The sequence below is a fragment of the Pyxicephalus adspersus genome, chromosome 1, assembly GCF_032062135.1.
Source record: "Pyxicephalus adspersus chromosome 1, UCB_Pads_2.0, whole genome shotgun sequence".
In the NCBI taxonomy this organism is placed as follows: Eukaryota; Metazoa; Chordata; class Amphibia; order Anura; family Pyxicephalidae; genus Pyxicephalus; species Pyxicephalus adspersus.
In genome coordinates this window covers 23,794,253-23,806,365 of record NC_092858.1, presented here as the reverse complement: position 1 = coordinate 23,806,365, position 12,113 = coordinate 23,794,253, and the positions used below count along the sequence as shown (strand labels likewise).

At 37.9% G+C, this 12,113-nt stretch overlaps 1 protein-coding gene across 2 annotated transcripts in view; it reads left to right on the top strand.

Moving 5' to 3' along the window:
- Positions 1 to 5,065: 5,065 nt before the first annotated feature.
- Positions 5,066 to 12,113, top strand: part of SERTM1 (serine rich and transmembrane domain containing 1) — a 36,355-nt gene continuing 29,307 nt past the window's right edge. For both annotated transcript variants that reach the window (XM_072404067.1, XM_072404074.1), the window contains exon 1: positions 5,066 to 5,294. The gene's annotated coding sequence lies outside the window, so the exon portion shown is untranslated. The remainder of the gene's footprint in view (positions 5,295 to 12,113) is intronic.

The following is a 12,113-nucleotide window of genomic DNA, read 5'->3' as shown; positions in this document are numbered from 1 at the left end:
TTTCAAGTGATTGTGACATTGAAGCCACTATGTTTCTCAAGGCTGGTTCTTCTAGGTTGTGCACCAGTGTAAGTGGTATATCAGTGTATGATAATATGCAAGGTACACCTTAGATAACATTGATGGATAGGATGCCATAGTCACATTAAAAAGAAGGGTGCAAATCTTTAAAAAAAAAAACAGCATCCTTGGGGGACAGCACTGGACTTTCATAAACCTATTACCCTAGAATTGAAAATTCCACTGGTGGATGATACTGGCAGGATCAGTTCCATTTTTCAAAAGCAGTAAAAAATGTCTTATTGGATAATGGAGGCAGGGAGGTAGGATTCTACCTGGAAAATGTATGTTTTAGGCTACGTACACATGTCAGATGATTCTCGTCTGATTATCGGTCGAGAATCTGACGTGTGTACAGCGCTTGTCCGACGTTGTTCATGGATCCATCCTGGTGGATCCATGAAGGACAAATGACTGCAATACAAGTGAAGGGGAGAGAGCACAGTGGGGTGCTGCTCGCTCGTTCCCCCCCCCCCCCACCCCTCCCCTCTCCATAGAGCAGAACGATCCTATATTTTTTGCCTTTGGAAAGAATCGTGAAAGATTCTTTCCAACAACAAAAGTCTTACGTGTATATGAAGCCTTAGGGTTGACACACACTTTGATCTGACAATTCCAACTGAATAAAAAGTGCAAACAGGCATGTAATACAGACAAAAAGCTAACTAATATTCTAATATTTGCTATAAGTTGTATGCCTGGTGTTCTTAATATATTTTTTACATTTCTGTATGCTGAATGACAGGTGCTCTTTGATACATTCTCATCTTCTTTCTCCCTGAGACAATGTACTAAAGAAATAATGCAGCACTGCAGAAAGAGATAGAGGCAAATTTCTAGAAAAGTTGCTACTGCTGCTCTATCTCAGGGGAAATACATTTTGGCTATATCCCAAATCATTCTCTGAGACCACACACTGTATATGAAGCAACTGATATTTCTGCAACATTACCTTTGCAGTATGACGCCCTACAGCCTGTACTCTTCTTATCTGCTGATCCTCTCACATCACAAGCAAAGCTATTATCATTTCATTTTCATTTCCTACATTCAGTATTCCATCAAATAGACCTATCTTCCTAAAATCAACACTAAACTTTCTAGATAATGCTATATAAAAGATGGGTTTCATGCACTGAAGCATGCTCTCTTCAGTTTTGAAATTACATTTTTATATTACATTATCATTTTTAGAGATGATTTTTACAAATTCAAATCTGGTTACAGATAATCTATCAGCAGATTGAAGGTAACATTTTTCTACCTGCAATCCACTGACACCCTTTATAATTCTAGCACAATTCTGATTAGAAAGATGTCATTATAAACCTTGGGCACATTTTCCTATACCCATGCTAATGATAGCTTTGGGGTATCCTTTATCATGCCAGGATCTTTCTTTAAAGAAATGGTAACTGTGTTGCTTGTAGCTGAGAACCTCGTAGTAAGAATCAGTGCTTTTTTTGTAGGAAAAAAGGTGCCGAAACTCACATCTTGGTAATCTTTTTTTTAAAAATTATATATTTAGTTCCTAAAATAAATTTAATTTTTTTGTATTTAGGCAAATATTCATCAGAAATTCCAAAATTTTGTCAATTTCTCGTCCTACAAATCTTCTTGACTCTAGTATCTATGGCCTGAAAGTCATCCTCTGAGTAACCACAGATCAACGTACTTTGAAGGTTAAAAAAGTCTCAGAGGTGGTCTGACAAGTTTGATGAACAAAAGTGCTGAAATCATCTTAGTCTTCAATGAAGCTCTTGTTGGGGTGGCAATTGGATCCATCTGAGAAAACCCACAAACACATTTACTTAAAGAAATGGAAATAAGATAAACCAGTGTGTATAAATGATCTATTGGAGGACTGAGGATACAATATTAATTATTAGAGGTACCAAGTTTAGAGTGTATGACGCGCAAAGGTCTCCTCCCATCCTCCAAAGTCCAGAAACTGTCCGTCTCCCCCCACCACCACTACCACCACCTCTTCCAGATACTGTGCCAGACCTTTATCCCAGAGCACTCTATACAGAGGTATAGAGAGTAAGGAAAGTAAGTAAAGAGTAAGGAAAGCTTTTATAAGGGCTTTAGAGTTGTAATTCTCCCTTACCTTTTCCGCAGCCCAGCCGGCATGTATCACTAAACTGTGAGCAGAATGCACCCAATTACTATGTCGGCAGAAAATTGTCAGAAACATTTAAACAACTGGCCCTCCTCAAATGTTGTCACAGGTCACGCAGCTCATACTGAACATGATGACACTTCCCAAGCACTTAGGCTGCTCAGCCACTGTCCAGTATTGAAGCATGAATGTGCAACCTGTATTCAGGCTGAGCTGCCATTTTCACTGACAACTGTTACCCTTCACAGACTCTTACAGACTTGAAAAATCTGTTGAAAAAAGGGGCCGGAACACCGTAAAGGTAATCAAAACCTGTGTAGCTTCAAATGAATAAATTTAAAAATGAATCATCAAATGACCAAAATTAGGCTTTTGGTAAAAATAAAATTGCCCCCAATGCTGTTGAACAATAAAATGCTAATTTTTCTAGAGAATGATCTAAAACAGGGAATCATGTTAAAAAAAAAGCAACCAAATGATCAACAATAAGGTTTCCCGTAATTTGTGCTAAAATAGGTGTTTTCTTGAATTGGACCAGATTGGAACACCTCGGGTTCAATGCAGCAATACTTTGGATAGGGGGAGACAAGGAAAAAAAAGATAAGGCACTACACACAATCCATTACTAATAACCTTACTTTCTTTGCTATGGATTTGAAGGATATGTGTAGGTGGTTCAAACAAAACTAGTGATGCCTTTTGTCAAGCATTCCTACATGCTGAAATGGCAGTGGGTTTTGGATTCCACTGGAGATTTGGCAGATGATTTGGAGCAGTGCTCAGAAAAGCTCCATCTGCACACTATACAAGGAAATCGCGTATAAAATCCTGAAGATGAAGTGCTGAAGATGTCAGGCTGAATGGGGTACAATGTGACCAGCTTTGGCCCTATAAAGGAAACTAGTCAATTACTTGCTTGAGGGTATGTTTGAAGTCGAGATACCCAAGGACATAGTTACACATTTATTAGGCTTGCCCCTAATAAATCTCTCTAAGCTCGGCAAAAAAATGCCTACCCATGTTTTGACAGCAGCTAAATGCCTAATATACCGACACTGGAAGTCGACCTCACCTCCTGGGATTCCAGGAATCCAAGAATGCTAGAATCCAAGATAGCCAACTTATGAAACACCTTACAGCTAGGCTGAATGAAGGTATTAAAAAAATTTCAGCTATCTGGGAACCATGGGATTCTTACCTACAATCCCCCTCTAACATATTTAGGCAACATACCGACTCTCCCTTTCAGAGAGTTTCCACTAGATAATTTATACACCTTCTGTAGGAGCTTACTGGAAATAGGTCTCCTCCTTTCTTCCCATCCCCCCCCCCACCCCCCCACTGCTATGTGTAGTGTCTACTTTAGTCATCAATGTCTAAAGTTTATTGTAAACTTACCCATATATGGCTCAAGAATTTTTATTTCCTGTAATGGAACTGCTTTTTAAATATTTTGCTGTACATTAAGCTTACAGTTGTACGAGATATCATTTATTGTTGCTGTCATCGTTTCTCTTTTGGTATCTTAATCTCCTCTCTTGTTGGTATTCTTTTTTTGTTTTCTCTCCTCTCTTTTTTTTATTGTTACTCTGTTGGGAAAAATTCAATAAACATGCAATTTAAAAGAAAAAGAGGTACTTAAGCCCCTTTGGAAGGATATGGCCCAATATACCAAAATGTGTAAATGAAAATTGGTAGTATCGCATCCCGATGCGTTTCGCCAAATTGGCTTCTTTAGGGAAAGTGGAGCCTTTTTACAATAATCGTAGATTGGCCATCAATTTATTATAAAGCGGTAAAGGTAAAAATGTTCCAAAGTTTTTACTGTATGCGTATAGTATTTAAGTGGTAAAGTTCAGACGAATAAAGGGAGGAGAAATGCCCAGGAATGTGGAGTGTAGTTCTTGGGGAGTGTGGTCCATTATGGAGGGAAGCCTAGTGGAGGAAATGACAGGAAATTGAACTGCTTTTGATAGGTCTTAACCACGGCATCCCTGGAACAACCCATAAGACCTGCCAGTTTGTAGATGCATTGACCCGGTCATCTAGCCACCACAATTTGGCTATTATCAAAGCTGTTAAGATGCTTACGCTTGTCTACATTCACTGCTTCCAGCACATCACCTTCATAAACTGTTCACTTGATGCTTAATAAACTCCACCTATTGACAGCTCCCATTGTAACAAGATAATCAATGTTCTTCATTTTATTTTTCAATGGTTTGAACTCTGACTGATCTGAGTAACATCGTACTGGTGTGACAATACAATTCTTCTCATTTAATACATTTTATTGTCGATAAGTAAACACAATATTAAGACATGTATATACATTAGTTCTTGGCTATCCCCATACAAAAACAAATCATAGACATCAGCATATCAACATGATATTACTTCATCTATCGATCAATTGGACCTTATGGTGGGGAATAACAGTGATATATATCAGGCTGGGTCTGAGCAATAGTAAAGGTATCAGGTGGATCTATATCAATCAGATCCATAGCTAAATTGTATAACAGGATGGCTGGCATTTCGCCAAATGCTTGGAACATAGCTCATTGGTGGACGTGCCGGATGGGATAGATAAGAAAAGGAAAATGCAGTTTTCAACACTATAAACTGCACTTTTCTTTCAAAATACATTTCATGTTTTATGCAATATAAAACCTGTATCTTTAAATGTTTTTTTCTTGTTTTTTTAGAAAAAATATTTTGATCCCCAATGGACACCCTTCTTTTTCTAAATTCTGAGCCCAGTTCCAGGAAGAACTCCTTCATACAATCTGTGCTTTTCTCTCATTGTCATTGTACAGCTGCACAGTAGGAACACTGCCAGCCCTTCCAACAATGCATGCAGGACAAGTTTATTCTCTTCATACACAGACAGCAGATAGAAATACTGCAGCACTTCTCTGAACCCCTGCACCAGCATTGCCTCCTCCTTTTGCTCCACGTGTTATATTAGGTATAACCCACCCTTCTCCATTCACTCTGAACATACTGGGCTGTTAGTTGCAGGGAGAGAGCTAGTGCAGATCAATGCTGTCTTTTGTCTCATGATCCAACCCAACCATTGAGGAACTGCAGGAAAACAAGAAAAGAACAGGTACATTCATTTTCCATAAACATCTGCTTATACATCTGCATCTTACCAGGCTTTTTACTAATTTTAATTTTACAGCCTTTTTATTTATCTTGTTTATTATTTTAAGTATAATAATAACAATTGAGCTATTACATTATTTTCATCTTATTCTTCAAATTATACATTATGCTCACAATGTGCAAAAAATATATATTTTATTACAAATTGCCTAGGAGTTTTTTTTACATATTTGTGTTGTCTTAGCTTATAAAAAAAATTTGCAAACACAATTACAAGTACAATAATATTATAATCTTTGGGGTGAGATTTTTTTTATAATATTATAGGTGGAAACAATAAATATAAAACTTGGGACCATTCTGTCTAAGTAGGGGGCCATTGTGCATTTTTTTGGCTCCAGCAAATGCTTACTTCAATACCAACAATAAAAAAGGCACAAAAAGTTAGTCGGCAGCTGTCATTGTTTAGTTGCTGCATTCCTTCCAGCAGCCCTTATATTATTTTCAATAATATTACCAATAATCTTATCTTTATTTCTCATGTTATTCTTTTTTCATTAATATTCTGTGATATTTATGTATTCATGTTGTGTATGGGATGGAAATGTCTTCATTTATATTACCTCCAAGACTTCTTCTGAGAGATAAGTATACCCTCTGCACCTGTATAATGCCGAACTCGAACTGGCGGCGTGGAATGTTTCTTGAGTTGATGGATTTGTAGAAGCATTCTTGATGGGAGATGAAATCTTTTTCATTCTGGTTTGATTTCGTTCAGATTTTCAGTCTGACAGATACCGGGGTTATTAAGGGGGAGAAATGGAGCGAGGGTATTATTGCCCATGAATGCTTTCTCATGGCTCTACTTTCCAGATAGATTTGTAAATTATTTACAAACACTTGTCAGTTGAAATGGATGCCTCCAGGAAGCTTGTTGATGTGATTTTGCTGTCTGATCTGTTCCATGCTCTTAATGGGTTTAATGTTGGACTCTGGGAATCAATTACAAGCTTTTAAAGGGAGTGCTTATTCCTTGGTGACAATTAGAATACAGGCAGCACTTTGCGTTTGCCTAAACATTTGATAGACAGTTTACACAACTTCTTTGCATTTCTGTAGAGGAGTACTTGGTAGCAGCCCAGCAAACCTAACCGACAAGGTGCCCTACAGGGAAAAAAATGGTGCCCATTACAGAGGAGTATAGTATACGTTTTTAGTTTAGCACATTCATTTGTAATACACAGGGGAGGATAGATGTTGTACAAAAAACAATTTGGGTAAAGGTCAGCTAGATGGCACCATGAATCACCTTGCTATTTATTAGAAATGCCATCACTGCCAGCCCTGGTCATAAAGTCTCACACCTCTTGTAATCACATGTGCTTCTTGAATCTTAATTTCTTTCAACATGACCCAACTGAGAAATCCAATAGGAAAATTATGGAACTAGTGATAGCTATTCTGCAAGAATTGTTCAGGCATCAACTGGACTTGAAAGGCTGTGCAACGTCTTCAACAATACAAGAACAAGTCCAGTTGAATGTAATTACCTACCACTGGATATAATATACAACAACTTGGATAAATGGGAACTTTCACATATCTGTTCAGGTGTGATTAATATAGATGCATATTTGCTCAATTGTTTATGTTACCATATTTTTCCTAGATCTGAGTAAGAAGGTGCATAATAGTATTAAATAACAAAATCTTGTAATTGCCTATATTATTTAGAATTGGCTGGTATTGGATAGTATTATGCATGCTTCCAAATTGTGAATGAGGCATGTGATTGACCAAGCAGCACTTGACCCTCTGACTCTCAGCAAGTATTAAGTCAGCAAAGTTTATAAAAAGGAAACTCCTTTACTTGGAAAGGATTTGTATTCCTGTCCACCAAGTCCTAAGAAGAACATAGCCCTACCAGGCAGCAAAGCCAAGTAGGTGACCTGATTTTATTTCAGTGCAGTTAAGCTTTGTCACCTTTCTACACCCATCCTGTGAACACAGCGGAGGAGCAGCAGCAGGTCACACCTCTGATCTCAGTGTTTTCTCTTCCCATCAATATGTTCTTGTCAGCTCATGTGATTGCAGCACAACTAATTAGTTCCTAGAGATGCTCCCCTCTTTCCTCAATTTCAGCTGCACCATACAGAGGATTACAGGAAGCACATACCAAGTATATATCCATGCAATTAAAACAAAAACAGCAACAGCAATAATTGGTGTTCATTCCTATCCATCTGGTGTTCATCTCTAGGCAGGTTTAAAAGACCAAAAATAGGCTTTGCATCATGATTTTCATTACTCTTACTGTTTTGTACAGAATAGTTTAGAAAAAATAGAAGAAGTACAATAAATCAATCAGTTTATGTGCTTAAAAGAAGAATGCCAATAGTCGAAGAGAGCAGAGGGACAGGGAAATTAACACATCATTGTGCCGTTTCTCTTTTCACTATCAATCGACAGACTAATGCTGATCTAGTACAACCTGGATAATAATAACTAACAATAATCAACAGGATTTATATAGCGCCAATATATTATGCAGCGCTGTACATTAAATAGGGGTTGCAAATGACAGACCGATACAGACAGTAACAAAGGAGAGGAGCCTGCCCTGAAGAGCTTACAATCTAGGAGTTAAAAGAAGCGTGTCAAAAGATGCTACTGATCAGAACATTGGAGACAAAGCTAGTCTAGTTAGTTTACCATTTGGGCTATTTATTTTTATCTTGGTATTTTTGCTTGAAGTTGGCTTTAAGACTATTCAGTATTTTTGTTGTATAAGCCTAATCTTGACTGATTCTGTTAAATGACCATGACTTTGCCTGGAGCTCGGAAGTATGTCAGTTGTGTGATTTAGCAAACTGGCTTCCTAAATCCGAACCATCAGCTGATGACCGATTCACCCTTTAGGGGTAAACGGTAATGTAAGAACCCACGAGAGCCTTAATGTGTCATGTCTTGTTTCAACGCCTGGGGAACAGAGCTCTTTCCTGCTAATCTCAGTGGTTTTAAAGTCATTACACCTTCAGTAATAGACACTCTTTCTGCTGAAAAAAGGAAAAGAGAATAGGTTCTTGAAAACTCATACTGTTCAGTATAATAGCCACCCCATGTTCCCTGTTTTTGTGTACCTTTGGTGAAATCACTCAAGGCAGATCTTTTGTATCAGTGGCAATGTCTTCAGAACAGAATTACTACAATTAAAGATGAAAGCCTAGTGGGATATTAAACATCTATACATATAAATAGAGTGTTCTAGGTTAGGCAGCGGAAGTGTTGGTGCATTGTGCTTATGTTCAAACATACATAAATTGTCATTTTAGCCAATTCAGCTGGATTAGACCCCAGAAAATGTTCTCTGGCACAGATTACATGTTCTTTGTTTTGGAGATAAGATTTGATCTAGTTGTTAGGTTGTGTTGTTGTCTAATTAGCATCCTCAGCAGTCTGAGTTGGAATAGATGTGTTTTATAGTGTTCTTTGGGCTTCCTGCAGTGCCAGAAAGAATAGGATTTGGAGCAGACATCTGCACTAGAATTATTTTATCAGGGCCTATGAGGTCAGCAATGTGTCAGTTCTGGAACAACTCACCATTTATATGTCTTATCATCTCATTGCATTTTTCCTCCCTTTGACATTTTAATTTTTAATCAGATATCTGGTAGAGCCACTTGTAATCTCTGGGGCTCTTATTTGTATGCAAAAATGAAAGATCATTTTTTAAATGTTTCAGTTTTACCCAAACATGGCAAAGTAGGTGTGTTGTAAATTTAAGACTCCTGTTGATACATATGCCATAAATATTGCAAGATGTTGTTTAAACCATGACTATTTTTTTCATGGGGTCAGTGATGACCATGGCATCCTCCTCAGTGTTTTTTAGGGCAGTGTTATGGTTCTTGCTGGGTATTTGTGGCACCATGACACTCTGTTCTGCAGTGCTTATTGTTAGTTTGGCTTTGACCCTTGTATGTGTTAAGGATCCTTTTGGTCTGTGCTCCTGTTATGACTCTGGTTACATATGTTGTGCACTGATCTCTACTTGTTTTAGAACTGCACTCCTGCCTGAACATCACTTTAAATATCTGCATAAATGTCTGCATTTGTCATTAGCCATAGTTTGAAGGTCAGCATTTTTACAGAGAACCAGGATTTTATCTTGACCTACTTTGTCCTAGATTAAGGGTATGTGAATAAAAAAGGCACATTTATGTATAACAAAAATGGGCAAGTGAGTTTATCATGCTCTTTCCTATGTTGTTACATGCGGGGTGTCTTTGTGCATGTAAATAGAAGAAAGCAGGTTATCCCTATTATCTGTCACTTATGGAAACATAAAGGGTGGCCAACCCTGTGGTTTGAGATAGCAAGAGAATTGGTAAGAAATAAACCATGTCTCTTTCTTTCTTTCTTACCAATTCTTTGTGCAGGTAAAGCTAATAATTAAATCAGACCCTTTTTATAGTTGTTTTGATAACATTTCTTTTTTATCCATATGTGATATGTTTCCTAATTTGGGGATCATCATAGGGGTGGCATGCAAAGTCACCAAAAGGCAAAGGGATCTTGACCTCTACAAATTCTGCTCAAGTACAAATGTGTTACCTGCAAATATCAAGATAGCCAGAGAAGAAGATATATAGATATATGCAGATAATAGATTGAACTTCCAATGGTAGACAGATAAATAGATAAATGAGGGTAACAGACATATGAACAGATAGAAGTGGATGACACCCTTAACTTCTTATGATAGAGAGACAGATAAACAAATAGATGTAGATGAAACTCTGAACTCTTTATGGTAGACGTATAGATAAATAGATAGATGCAGATGACACTGTGAACTCAATATAGTGAACAAATAAGGAAATAGATAGATCTAGATGGACCCTGAATCGCTCTGGTGGACAGATAAGATAAATAGATGCAAATAAAGAGAAGCTTTTGTGACAACATACAATCACACATGGTTCATACTATGCAACTGGAATCAGGCTGGGGAAACTGCACTTAACCTCTAGTCTAATGAGGGCAAGAGGAAATAGGAGAATCTATCTGCATATGTCAGTGCCAGTTAGGCAGTTAGTGAAAGATGTTTCAAGAAAAATTGGCTGTGTGTCTGCACTGTCATGTGTTTCTATTGGTCAAATGTTAACAGCGAGTGGCCTTTTGATGCTTTTAGACTTGAATCTATGCACCTTCTGCTCCTCCATTTATTGATTCTACCTGTCCTGGAAACTTTTTAGTTAATTTGGCTTCTGCTTGATGTACTGATTCTTGATTCCTGCATCACTGCAGCTCTACTAGATTGAAAACCTGTTTTTGCTGGGCTGCCTTGTTTTAGAAAATGTACCCAATCAAGTGTATTACTGCATAGTGCTGGTTATAGAGAATTAAGCATATGGTTGTCCTTACTAGGGAGTTTTTTTCAGGAACTGATTAGGTATATTTATTTTTTGTTTGTTTGTTAAAGCAGGTCTGCAGTGACTTGGCACTATCAGTTAAGCCGCTGATGATTTTTGCCCACCATTTATTACAAATCAAGTAGAATGTTTGATTTGTCTGCTGTAAGCTGACAAGGAGATATAGGGCTCCAAAAGGGCTGAAATGGGCAAAAAAATGGCAAAAAAATGGGTTGGAATGCATTAAGATGGTTCAGTCTTTTGCCAGTCAGTGTTTGTGAATATATGATAAGGTTCTCTCCATGATTGCTACTCGGTGTAAGATCCCCCTTCCCCTTCTTCACATTTTGTTCTTCCGAGCCCAATGCTCCACTGTCTAAAGCCTGGAGTTTAAATCTTCAGTAGCATCGTTTCAACCATTAGACATGGACTTTAGTTATTTTATTTCCTGCACAAATGCAATTTTTACACCTCATCTCTTAACCCTTCAATGGAACCACCATGTGCCTTACAGCAACAGCAGAATGTAAACTATTTTCCTGCCATTACAGAAGCCAAGAATTTGAAATTCTTCAGTAGGCTTAATCTTATAGATAGAAATAATCAGAACAGCAATGAAGTTGTCCAATTACTCCTATTTGCAGAGATGGTGGTCCAGAAGAAGTACCTCAGGATGACTGTGGTGGCCATGGAGGAAAGTTTGCACACTAGACCCTTCATCCGTGCATTGAACCTAGGATCACCATGCTATGAGTACTTCCAGGTTCAAAGTCATCATTTGAGAGCATATAACTAAATAAACTATAGATTAAGTTAAGTCCTGTACCTAGGATACGTACACACATGCAATAATTGTCGTTGACAATGGACAATTACCAACCAATTGATCGATAATTGTTAACAAAAAAGTGCACAATGCCAGGCCAACAGCGCCAATGAACGAGGAATGTCGCTAGAAATGAATGACCATCCTGGCAAATCCGCTTGGGTGACGATCGTTCACTATCTATTGTGTGTACAGCTGTTTAGTGATCGTGGATTGCTCTGTGGTACACTTTCTCTGACTTCCTGCGCCGTTCAAACGATCCTATCTAGTGTGTATACATTATTGGTGGATTATATTTGAACGATTGTATTGTTACAGCATGTACAAAACCACGCACTATACGATCGTTCAAAATAACTGTCAATAATCTGATTCAATTGATCTGTCATTAATTGTTAATTTTCTAACGACAATTATTGCAGGTGTGTACGTAGCTTTGGTCTGTTTAGAAAACTTCAGAGATTACATCCATCAAACATTTACAGTCAGCTTTGTCTCCAGTGTAGTCTTTATCAGGCCTGTCTCCAACATTCCTCCAGCAGTCCTGTATCCAGCATCATCATCACTGTCTTGTTTTCAG